This window comes from Triturus cristatus, chromosome 1_1, assembly GCF_964204655.1.
Source record: "Triturus cristatus chromosome 1_1, aTriCri1.1, whole genome shotgun sequence".
In the NCBI taxonomy this organism is placed as follows: Eukaryota; Metazoa; Chordata; class Amphibia; order Caudata; family Salamandridae; genus Triturus; species Triturus cristatus.
The window spans coordinates 117,486,588-117,500,345 of NC_140579.1; positions in this window are offsets into that span (position 1 = coordinate 117,486,588).

Consider the following 13,758-nt stretch of genomic DNA (forward strand, 5'->3'; position numbering starts at 1 on the left):
CGCTCACCAGGCCCAGCACAAGTGCTCTTTCCCTTAAATTGTAAGTGAGAGTTGGTATACCCACCTGGCAAGTACTTTTACTCCCCTGTAAGGCCCTAGTATATGATACCAGAGGTACCCAGGGCAGGGCTGCAAAAGGGGTACCAGGGCTGCCCTGGGTAACCCAAGTAAAGTCTGCAGTTCTGCATTGTCAAATCTGCACGAGCAGTTTGCCTGCTCAAGTTCAACCCTGAACACACCATGTGTGACCGGGTCACTTCACTGCATTTAATATATGTCAGTCACATCTATGGTAGGCCTCCTATAGCCCAGGAGGCAGAGTGCATTATATTATATGTGTGGAAATATATATGCAAGCATGCTTTGGCCTGTGGTAGCATTCTAAACTTAAATCTACCGCAAGTGACCGACCTCCCATGGGATAATATGAGCTGGACATTTTACACACCCCAGATGTCCAGCTCGAGGATAGTTGATTTATTTTATCTTTGGTATCAAACACTGTTCTTTTTTACCCGTGACTCGATGGTGGTTATTGAGGTTTAATCAGTATGTCCTTAGGTGACCCTTTAGACAGTGCAAACTAAGTTAAACCAGTGTTCTCGTGCCTTGGCAAGCTTTCCCAAGGGTTTTCCGCCAAGACAGAAGTTTGCCCTCATGCTAGGAAGTGTGTGCCACTCCCAGAGGCCAGAGACAAAGGACCTGTGTACCCAAGAGGTGACACCTCTGCCCACTAAGGATGGCTAGTGAATGGACCATCACGTTGGTGAACCTCAAAGGCTTCACCGGCACCATGGAACAAAGGAACTTGTCCCCCACTCGAGGACAAAGCTTCCCCCTGTTCGAGCCACTGTTTTTCACGGGCAGGTGGGAAATTTACTATGCAGGAAGCGTGCCCCACCCCAATTTGAATTTATGCTAAGAAGCAGGTTCTGATATGTTTTAGTGACATACTCACACTGGATATGGTCACTACTGGAGCAGATAAGCAGAAGGACTAGATACCCATTGCTACTAGTTGTTGAATCCATTAACCACCCCCCAAATTCAAGATTTAATGGGCACCCCAGACACCAGAACCTTAGCTTCAATGTGATAACAAGGCAGGACTCCACGAAGCGGTGCTAAGCTCTGCACCTGTGGCAGCCACCCTGCACCAGCTGAATTGCGACTCAACCAAGGCATGAGACCAGTTCCAGAAGGTAGGTGAACCCCCCTGCAAACTCCAGACTTCACAAGAACTTTCTTGGGCTCGAGGAACTAGTCCCCTGTAGTCTGCAAACTTGAAGTACCGTCCTCCAAGCTATCCGGCATGGCTGCTCAAAGTCACTGTGCATGTGACTTCTTGGAACTGTAGCCCTGACCCTCAGCAAAGCTCGGTTTTCTACACTGTGACCCTGGTCCTCTGGAAGAAAATGTCCTCAATCGCAGTGCTTGCAGAAACCAAGACTTGCTGGTGGTCAATCCGACTACTACTTGCTTTACTTGGCACTTCAAGAGGAGAGATTCAACTGCAGCTCTGTGACAGGGACCGCCGAGCCAGGTAGATGGGATCTGCCTAGTGGCTCCTTGTCCAGTGCCAGTTCCTTGCTTAGGTGCCAAATGTTTTTGCTCAACACAGACCACAAGTAGCTTTTTGCTAAGGTAGCCATTTAAAGACCACAAGCCTGATTGACAGCTCCATTTGACAGCTAAAGAAAACCTCTGCACCCTGCTCCCCTGAGCCAGGTAACATTCTCCAAGCTTTTGTGAACTGGTCTAGGGAATCACAAGACCTTAACCTCAAGTGGGTTCAGTTGAACTCACTCTCTAAGTAACCGATTTCATTTATGTGTGTTGCCCATTGTCCGCAACGTTTATATGGATTTACACTACAAAGTACTGATATATTTAATGCTTTGAAATTGATAACACCGGTTGTCCTGTATGTACCGATTTGATTCTGGTGGCTACAAATATATAAATATCAGAACTATTGTTATAAATTGGTGTTGAATTTCTTTCAAGCAGTGTCAATTACTTATTGTCCATGTTGGTGATGTGAAATGCTTAGCACCTGTTCCTCTAAGTAGCCTGTCTGCTTCTAGCCTCTCTAAAAGGACCGCAAAAAGTTATGCAAGGGAGTACTTGGGGGTCCGTCTTTGTGTTTTGTGCGAGTATTACATGGCAAGGCACCCCTCCATATCACATAATACTTTCACCTTGCAACAACCATCATTCCAGGCACCAATGTTCACAAACAAAGCACCATTCCTGGCACCAATGTTCCACAATAAAACACATTTCCAGGCACCAATGTTTAACAAGAAAATACTATTCCAGGCACCAATGTTAAAAAATAATACACTATTCCAGGCACTAATGTTCAACAATAAAATACCTTTCCAGGCACCAATGTTTAACAATAAAACACAATTCCAGACACCACTGTTCAACAATGAAAGACCATTCCAGGCACCAATGTTCAGCAATAAAACACAATTTCAGGTACTAATGTACAATAATAAAACATTAATTTAGACACCAGTGATGAACAATAAAACAAGATTCCAGGAACTACCATTAAGCAATATAAGATCTTTCCAGGCACCACTGTTCAACAATAAAACACCATTCCAGACACTAATGTTCAACAATAAAAATCCATTCCAGGCACCACTGTTAATTATTAAAATTTAATTTCAGGCACCTGTGTTCAACAATGAAACAACATTCAAGGCACCACTCTTAAACAATAGTACACCATTCCAGGTACCAATGTTCAACTAGAAAACAACATTCCAGGCACCATTGTTCAACAATAAAACACCAGTCCAGGCACCACTGTTCAACAATAAAACATCATTCCAGGCACCAATGTTCAACAATAAAACATAATTTCAGGCACTAGTGTTCAACAATAAAATATCATCCCAGGCTCCAATGTTCAACAATAAAACACCATTCCAGGCATTAATGTTCAATAATTAAGCACGATTTCCTGCACCACTGTCCAACAATAAAACATCATTCCGTGCACGAATGTTCAACATTAAAACACCATTCCAGGCACAACTGTTAAACAATAAAACACTGATCCAGGCACCAGCGTTCAACAATAAAACACCATTCCAGACATCATTGTTCAACAATAAAACACCATTCCAGGCACAACTGTTAAACAATAAAACTTCATTCCAGGCACCAATGTTCAACAATAAAACACCATTCCACGGTCCAATATTCAACAATAAAACATGATTTCCGGCACCACTGCTCAACAATAAAACATCATTCCCCCTACGAATGTTCAACAATAAAACATCATTCCAGGCACCAATGTTCAACAATAAAAATCCATCCCAGGCGCCAATGTTCAGCAATAAAACATCATTCCAGGCACCACTGTTCAACAAGAAAAATCCATCCCAGGCTCCAATGTTCAACAATAAAATACCATTCCAGGCACCAGTGTATAATAATCAAACACCATTCCAAGCACTACTGTTCAACAATAAATTATCATTTCAGGCACCACTGTTCGGGGTGGAAGAGAGAGCCGCCAAGCAACCGTCAAGGGCCTCAGTGCCCACACAGGCATGCAGGTGAGTCGTCCAGGAGCTCGTCAGCTCAAAGCTCGAGGGAGCCATTTTTATAAACAACTTGCACCCACTGGGGTGAACCACTCAAGAACTTCATGTACCAGCTTCCCTTGGGGCGACCCGGAGGAGGGGCTAGCGGAGTGCGGTCCATTGCGGTTGTTTATAAAAATGGCTCCCTCGAGCTTTGAGCTGACGAGCTCCTGGACAATGCACCTGCGTGCCTGTGCGGGCACTGAGGCCCTTGATGGTTGCTTGGCGGCCCTCTCTTCCACCCCTAACTATTTTCTCTACTAAGGAGGGAAGTTATCCCGAAACCCGAGCCATGTCTCGGGCGATATTTTAAAACCCGGGACATGTATCGGGTCTTGAGATCATCAGTTCAACAAGTACTTACTTGCACCCACTGGGGTGAACCACTCAAGAACTCCATCAGAGATCATCAGTTCAACAAGTACTTACTTGCACCCACTGGGGTGAACCACTCAAGAACTTCATGTACCAGCTTCCCTTGGGGCGACCCAGAGGAGGAGCTAGCGGAGTGCGGTCCATTGCGGTTGTTTATAAAAATGGCTCCCTCGAGCTTTGAGCTGACGTGCTCCTGGACGACGCACCTGCGTGCCTGTGCGGGCACTGAGGCCCTTGATGGTTGCTTGGCGGCCCTCTCTTCCACCCCTAACTATTTTCTCTACTGAGGAGGGAAGTTATCCCGAAACCCGAGCCATGTCTCGGGCGATATTTTAAAACCCGGGACATGTATCGGGTCTAGAGATCATCAGTTCAACAAGTACTTACTTGCACCCACTGGGGTGAACCACTCAAGAACTCCATCAGAGATCATCAGTTCAACAAGTACTTACTTGCACCCACTGGGGTGAACCACTCAAGAACTTCATGTACCAGCTTCCCTTGGGGCGACCCGGAGGAGGAGCTAGCGGAGTGCGGTCCATTGCGGTTGTTTATAGTCTTGACTTGAGTCGTGGTTTGCATAGCACTATATTTGTATATGGTTTGGTCTCCCCCTGGCGACCACTTAGAGAGCTTCTAAGGTTGTCTAAGATCACTAAAATCACCATAAGGGTTGTCTTGATTGGTGCAGGGTGCCCACTTACATAAGTGTGCACCATATACTAACCAAGCCAGCTTCTCAGAGATACACTGTCTAGGTGATTTGAGGCATCTTTGTAAGGGGCATAAGGAAGAAGATTCCTTCTTCAACCTCCCCTCACATTCCCAATTTTCCAGGATACGCTTAAACTGATTTTGAAGTCTATTATTCAAGCGCCCTCTTGTCAAGAACCCAGTATCGTAATCGATTACTCCCAGGTATTATTTGGGATTTTCCAGGGCAGCCTTAGGATCCCGGCTGGTGATTGGTCATTTGACAGTTTCCTGCTTCTGTAGGTGGTCTGTATCCAACAGTTGGGAAGCTCCTTGTCTTATTTCATCCACCCTCAATGTTTGATACCTTAAGGGAGGTGCCCACGATTACCACTCAGCCAGGGTGATTGCAGCTTGATAGACGGTGAATCATTCTCTAAAGCATGAGTTTTATGAGATAGGTGAGATGCATGCCTTGACAATCAATCACCAACGCAGGTGTGAAGCAATAGCTTGCATTAATCAAGGCCAACTGTTTACAACATAGTGTAATGCAAAGTGTTGCAGGCAAGCTTTCAAAGACTGAATTTGGGGAGAAAGACAACCACACTCTGGTTATTCTGGTAAAAGAACTGGGCCTGAGGGCTGCGGTCTCGAATGATGAGACGCAGATGGTTAATATTCCCTTCTGACACTCACTCTACCTTTGAACTGTACTATTCTTTCTACTAATGACACTTCAAATAGGATTGGCTGGGCATTTCAAAGTTAGGGGACATGTTGGGTCCCATAGGTCTCTTGTCGTTTGATGAACTCCAACAACAATATGAGTTTGCCGACACTCAGCACACGGCCTCTACACACAACTTAAGCACACACTGACCAAATATGGCCCCTGTTGGAGTCCCCGGAGAAGGAGTGTCATCTGGAATGTAAACTCTTGACGGCACCACTCTGAAAACAATCTATATCCCTAATCTATAGGACACCGATCGCCAACAGTCATGGCCTGCTTAAGGGTCTCAGGCATTAATGGGAGGTGGAACTAGAGGCGTTGGCCAACGGAGATAGTGAGGAGGCCAGTAGATACCATGGAGACGTCGTGATCAGCTTAGACTTCCAACTCATCCAAGTGAAGATTCTCCACAGGTCAAACTTCACCAGAACACGTCTGCTTATAATCGGAAGGGCATACAGTGATACATGCCTTCGCTGCGGTCACCGGCCAAGACCCCTGATCCACACTATTTGGAAATGCTCCATGGTAGAGCCATTCTGGTCTAGGATAGGACACCGACTGTGCTGCGTCATGGGAGAACCAATAAAGCTCACCCCACAGCTGGTGCACCTTGGGATATGAAGCAATCAAACAATCCCAAGATATGCTTTACCCTTCTGCAAGGTTGCACTGATGAAGGCCAAGAGGGACATTGTCCAACTATGGGGCAGTGGGACAATCTCGGGGGTGAACCCAAAATATGGACCGGGGCATGCATGCGGAAGAGCCCATATGCCAATCCCTGGGGTGCCCCCAACAAATTTCCGGGGTCTGGTAACAATGGAGCGAATATACAGACACTGTTTGATCCTAAAATAGTGCCTGTGGATGCTGGCCAGAGCTGTAACAAGGGGCTGGAGACCCTGGGCCCATGGGGTCACAGACAAGCACATGACTGTCTGGAGACAGCAATAAAACATCATTCTGTGCAATGAAAATGGACTCTCGACGGCACCTGTAAGCCCACCTTTTTCATGGGACAGACTAACTATTAGCTAGCTTCTAGCTCATATCTAACAGTTTTTACTCAACTCACAACTGTTGAATCATAGTACAGACTTTCTAGCATTGATACTGTAGGAACGTAGGATCTGCTTTTATGGTTACCCCGACGTTTGGCCTTTTGCTGTGCTGTTTCAGACCACTCTAACTGGGATGCTGCTACTCAGGACCCCATCCTCTGTGCTTTCTACCCTAAATTGGTTATGGTAGTACTTAGGTACATCCCAGGTTGGATACTGGTGTATAAGTCCTTGGTAAATAGCACTGAGGTACCCAGTGCATTGGTACCCCAGGGGTCTGCCATGGGCTGAAACATGTAATTTGCCACCCATTGGAGACCACTCAAATGGTAACTGCGGGACTGTCATTGCAGCCTATGTAAGCTGGTGCTAGCACCACTTACGACAGATATAGTATTCCCTATATCTGAGGTCACTGTACTTAAAACCTATAAGTCACCCCTAAGGCAGGCCTTTCAATCCTGAAGTAAGGGGGCTTGGTTCTAAGTATGAGGGTGGCCATGCATGAAGAGGACACCCCTAGAACCTTCGTAGTCCATTCTTCCGAGTTGTAAGTGCATCAGCCATTACGATACATAGAGTGGCCATGCCTCATTACGCGATGACCATCTCTAAACTGGCTGTAACAAACCCTATCATGTTTGGTTTCACCATGATTCCATGCACTGTACATCTCCTCCGGGTGGCCCTCAGTATTCCCGGTACCAATCTTCTAGACCAGGACAGCATGACATGGCTGCTGTCGACCTGACACACTTTTCTGCCCTCCTGCTGCTGAGCCAAGCTTGAGCAGGGGAAGACAGAACAATAGGTATCCTATGACAAGGAGGTATGACCACTTTCCAGACAGGGTTCAGTGTATTGGGGCCAGGTGGGTGCTCTTGTCACTGCCACTCAGTCTGCTTGAGGGTCACATTTGGTGCCCTCCTTGAATAGTCCAGTTCAAACCAGCTCAGGGAGCAGTTGCCTCCCGCTCTTGTGGGAAACTGGACAAAGGACATGGGAGTATCCTTCCCACTGTCCAACCCCTCCCTTGGGAGGGAACCTTGAATCGTCCTAACCCTTTCCTTAGGGTACTTGCAAGCTTACCATTGAATGGGATCCCAGATTCGGCGTGGGATTTGAATAATCTCCAACCCTACTTCAACTTTGACCGTCTGGATATTCTGGCCGAGTTGCACTGACTGTACAAAACTGATTGCATCTTCCTTTGCTCTGGGACAGAGACTGCAAATGAGAAGACTCTTTCTACTCCTGACCTCGTAGTCCTGCAAACCTGCTGCACCATCAGTGTCTGTACTCCAAAAAGATTCTGTCCTGGGCCTGTGGACATATAAAGACATCCAAAGGAATCTCACTTGGAGTGAAGGAGTCACTCCCCTCCATCCTCAGGCACCTTAGCAAAATCGACCAGTCTGCCAAACCTGGGCTTCCCCGGATTCTCCAAGGCTCAGCAATACAGGTGGTGGTTCTGTATTCCCTCGAGGCCTGGGTTGTCCTCTCGTCGAGTTAAGGCCAGCATCCCTCATAGAACGCACTGCAACCAAACCCCTGTGTCATTGCGTTGCTCCTTCACGCGGTAATGGCAATGGTTACTATGACCGACTCACACTGACGGAGTCGGACGCATTGAAATGTTCTGTTGACGAGTCTGTCCTTGCTATAACTGATGCATGCCGACGCGGTTGGTTGGACGGACAGATCCTGTCATCTTCAGCATCCAAGTGGCTCAGGCCGAGCTACCGATTTCTTGTACCCGTACTTGAAGCCTCTTCATCATTTGACCTGTTTTCCTGAACTTGAGTGGCCTTCATCACCCATGCCTCCAGGACATCCTGGTGTGGCATAGAATCTGTACCCTCTGCTTTCTGGTACTGTTCGACACAAACCCGCGCCAGGGTTCAAACAGACTCTTCATTCTTCTGCCACAGCGGTCTCGTCCTGAAGTCCTCGATTGTGCTCAACAGTGGTTGTAGATATCCTGAATCCGAGGGTATCCATGGGTGGGCTGGCTCTCCAACCTACTGTCTTCCATGGGGTGTCCTCAGGGTCCCCTGGGAAGGGTTCTTCTTCTTTAATCTTGCAACCGCGACTTACCCATTGACTTGTATTGATCTCTCGGCTGTGTTCCCACTCTGTGCACAGCCTCTGTGGGGTTCCTGGTTACTTACCTTAGGTGGTTTCTTGGGTCCCCGGCAATTCTGCATCTTCTAGGCATAGTCTTGACTTGAGTCGTGGTTTGCATAGCACTATATTTGTATATGGTTTGTTCTCCCCCTAGCGACCACTTAGAGAGCTTCTAAGGTTGTCTAAGATCACTAAAATCACCATAAGGGTTGTCTGGATTGGTGCAGGGTGCCCACTTACATAAGTGTGCACCATATACTAACCAAGCCAGCTTCTCAGAGATACACTGTCTAGGTGATTTGAGGCATCTTTGTAAGGGGCATAAGGAAGAAGATTCCTTCTTCAACCTCCCCTCACATTCCCAATTTTCCAGGATACGCTTAAACTGATTTTGAAGTCTATTATTCAAGCGCCCTCTTGTCAAGAACCCAGTATCATAATCGATTACTCCCAGGTATTATTTGGGATTTTCCAGGGCAGCCTTAGGATCCCGGCTGGTGATTGGTCATTTGACAGTTTCCTGCTTCTGTAGGTGGTCTGTATCCAACAGTTGGGAAGCTCCTTGTCTTATTTCATCCACCCTCAATGTTTGATACCTTAAGGGAGGTGCCCACGATTACCACTCAGCCAGGGTGATTGCAGCTTGATAGACGGTGAATCATTCTCTAAAGCATGAGTTTTATGAGATAGGTGAGATGCATGCCTTGACAATCAATCACCAACGCAGGTGTGAAGCAATAGCTTGCATTAATCAAGGCCAACTGTTTACAACATAGTGTAATGCAAAGTGTTGCAGGCAAGCTTTCAAAGACTGAATTTGGGGAGAAAGACAACCACACTCTGGTTATTCTGGTGAAAGAACTGGGCCTGAGGGCTGCGGTCTCAAATGATGAGACGCAGATGGTTAATATTCCCTTCTGACACTCACTCTACCTTTGAACTGTACTATTCTTTCTACTAATGACACTTCAAATAGGATTGGCTGGGCATTTCAAAGTTAGGGGACATGTTGGGTCCCATAGGTCTCTTGTCGTTTGATGAACTCCAACAACAATATGAGTTTGCCGACACTCAGCACACGGCCTCTACACACAACTTAAGCACACACTGACCAAATATGGCCCCTGTTGGAGTCCCCGGAGAAGGAGTGTCATCTGGAATGTAAACTCTTGACGGCACCACTCTGAAAACAATCTATATCCCTAATCTATAGGACACCGATCGCCAACAGTCATGGCCTGCTTAAGGGTCTCAGGCATTAATGGGAGGTGGAACTAGAGGCGTTGGCCAACGGAGATAGTGAGGAGGCCAGTAGATACCATGGAGACTTCGTGATCAGCTTAGACTTCCAACTCATCCAAGTGAAGATTCTCCACAGGTCAAACTTCACCAGAACACGTCTGCTTATAATCGGAAGGGCATACAGTGATACATGCCTTCGCTGCGGTCACCGGCCAAGACCCCTGATCCACACTATTTGGGAATGCTCCATGGTAGAGCCATTCTGGTCTAGGATAGGACACCGACTGTCCTGCGTCATGGGAGAACCAATAAAGCTCACCCCACAGCTGGTGCACCTTGGGATATGAAGCAATCAAGCAATCCCAAGATATGCTTTACCCTTCTGCAAGGTTGCACTGATGAAGGCCAAGAGGGACATTGTCCAACTATGGGGCAGTGGGACAATCTCGGGGGTGAACCCAAAATATGGACCGGGGCATGCATGCGGAAGAGCCCATATGCCAATCCCTGGGGTGCCCCCAACAAATCTCCGTGGTCTGGTAACAATGGAGCGAATATACAGACACTGTTTGATCCTAAAATAGTGCCTGTGGATGCTGGCCAGAGCTGTAACAAGGGGCTGGAGACCCTGGGCCCATGGGGTCACAGACATGCACATGACTGTCTGGAGACAGCAATAAAACATCATTCTGTGCAATGAAAATGGACTCTCGACGGCACCTGTAAGCCCACCTTTTTCATGGGACAGACTAACTATTAGCTAGCTTCAAGCTCATATCTAACAGTTTTTACTCAATTCACAACTGTTGAATCATAGTACAGACTTTCTAGCATGGATACTGTAGGAACGTAGGATCTGCTTTTATGGTTACCCCGACGTTTGGCCTTTTGCTGTGCTGTTTCAGACCACTCTAACTGGGATGCTGCTACTCAGGACCCCATCCTCTGTGCTTTCTACCCTAAATTGGTTATGGTAGTACTTAGGTACATCCCAGGTTGGATACTGGTGTATAAGTCCTTGGTAAATGGCACTGAGGTACCCAGGGCATTGGTACCCCAGGGGTCTGCCATGGGCTGAAACATGTAATTTGCCACCCATTGGAGACCACTCAAATGGTAACTGCGGGACTGTCATTGCAGCCTGTGTAAGCTGGTGCTAGCACCACTTACGACAGATATAGTATTCCCTATATCTGAGGTCACTGTACTTAAAACCTATAAGTCACCCCTAAGGCAGGCCTTTCAATCCTGAAGTAAGGGGGCTTGGTTCTAAGTATGAGGGTGGCCATGCATGAAGAGGACACCCCTAGAACCTTCGTAGTCCATTCTTCCGAGTTGTAAGTGCATCAGCCATTACGATACATAGAGTGGCCATGCCTCATTACGCGATGACCATCTCTAAACTGGCTGTAACAAACCCTATCATGTTTGGTTTCACCATGATTCCATGCACTGTACATCTCCTCCGGGTGGCCCTCAGTATTCCCGGTACCAATCTTCTAGACCAGTACAGCATGACATGGCTGCTGTCGACCTGACACACTTTTCTGCCCTCCTGCTGCTGAGCCAAGCTTGAGCAGGGGAAGACAGAACAATAGGTATCCTATGACAAGGAGGTTTGACCACTTTCCAGACAGGGTTCAGTGTATTGGGGCCAGGTGGGTGCTCTTGTCACTGCCACTCAGTCTGCTTGAGGGTCACATTTGGTGCCCTCCTTGAATAGTCCAGTTCAAACCAGCTCAGGGAGCCGTTGCCTCCCGCTCTTGTGGGAAACTGGACAAAGGACATGGGAGTATCCTTCCCACTGTCCAACCCCTCCCTTGGGAGGGAACCTTGAATCGTCCTAACCCTTTCCTTAGGGTACTTGCAAGCTTACCATTGAATGGGATCCCAGATTCGGCGTGGGATTTGAATAATCTCCAACCCTACTTCAACTTTGACCGTCTGGATATTCTGGCCGAGTTGCACTGACCGTACAAAACTGATTGCATCTTCCTTTGCTCTGGGACAGAGACTGCAAATGAGAAGACTCTTTCTACTCCTGACCTCGTAGTCCTGCAAACCTGCTGCACCATCAGTGTCTGTACTCCAAAAAGATTCTGTCCTGGGCCTGTGGACATATAAAGACATCCAAAGGAATCTCACTTGGAGTGAAGGAGTCACTCCCCTCCATCCTCAGGCACCTTAGCAAAATCGACCAGTCTGCCAAACCTGGGCTTCCCCGGATTCTCCAAGGCTCAGCAATACAGGTGGTGGTTCTGTATTCCCTCGAGGCCGGGGTTGTCCTCTCGTCGAGTTAAGGCCAGCATCCCTAATAGAACGCACTGCAACCAAACCCCTGTGTCATTGCGTTGCTCCTTCACGCGGTAATGGCAATGGTTACTATGACCGACTCACACTGACGGAGTCGGACGCATTGAAATGTTCTGTTGACGAGTCTGTCCTTGCTATAACTGACGCATGCCGACGCGGTTGGTTGGACGGACAGATCCTGTCATCTTCAGCATCCAAGTGGCTCAGGCCGAGCTACCGATTTGTTGTACCCGTACTTGAAGCCTCTTCATCATTTGACCTGTTTTCCTGAACTTGAGTGGCCTTCATCACCCATGCCTCCAGGACATCCTGGTGTGGCATAGAATCTGTACCCTCTGCTTTCTGGTACTGTTCGACACAAACCCACGCCAGGGTTCAAACAGACTCTTCATTCTTCTGCCACAGCGGTCTCGTCCTGAAGTCCTCGATTGTGCTCAACAGTGGTTGTAGATATCCTGAATCCGAGGGTATCCATGGGTGGGCTGGCTCTCCAACCTACTGTCTTCCATGGGGTGTCCTCAGGGTCCCCTGGGAAGGGTTCTTCTTCTTTAATCTTGCAACCGCGACTTACCCATTGACTTGTATTGATCTCTCGGCTGTGTTCCCACTCTGTGCACAGCCTCTGTGGGGTTCCTGGTTACTTACCTTAGGTGGTTTCTTGGGTCCCCGGCAATTCTGCATCTTCTAGGCATAGTCTTGACTTGAGTCGTGGTTTGCATAGCACTATATTTGTATATGGTTTGTTCTCCCCCTAGCGACCACTTAGAGAGCTTCTAAGGTTGTCTAAGATCACTAAAATCACCATAAGGGTTGTCTGGATTGGTGCAGGGTGCCCACTTACATAAGTGTGCACCATATACTAACCAAGCCAGCTTCTCAGAGATACACTGTCTAGGTGATTTGAGGCATCTTTGTAAGGGGCATAACAAAGAAGATTCCTTCTTCAACCTCCCCTCACATTCCCAATTTTCCAGGATACGCTTAAACTGATTTTGAAGTCTATTATTCAAGCGCCCTCTTGTCAAGAACCCAGTATCATAATCGATTACTCCCAGGTATTATTTGGGATTTTCCAGGGCAGCCTTAGGATCCCGGCTGGTAATTGGTCATTTGACAGTTTCCTGCTTCTGTAGGTGGTCTGGATCCAACAGTTGGGAAGCTCCCTGTCTTATTTCATCCACCCTCAATGTTTGATACCTTAAGGGAGGTGCCCACGATTACCACTCAGCCAGGGTGATTGCAGCTTGATAGACGGTGAATCATTCTCTAAAGCATGAGTTTTATGAGATAGATGAGATGCATGCCTTGACAATCAATCACCAACGCAGGTGTGAAGCAATAGCTTGCATTAATCAAGGCCAACTGTTTACAACATAGTGTAATGCAAAGTGTTGCAGGCAAGCTTTCAAAGACTGAATTTGGGGAGAAAGACAACCACACTCTGGTTATTCTGGTAAAAGAACTGGGCCTGAGGGCTGCGGTCTCAAATGATGAGACGCAGATGGTTAATATTCCCTTCTGACACTCACTCTACCTTTGAACTGTACTATTCTTTCTACTAATGACACTTCAAATAGGATTGGCTGGGCATTTCAAA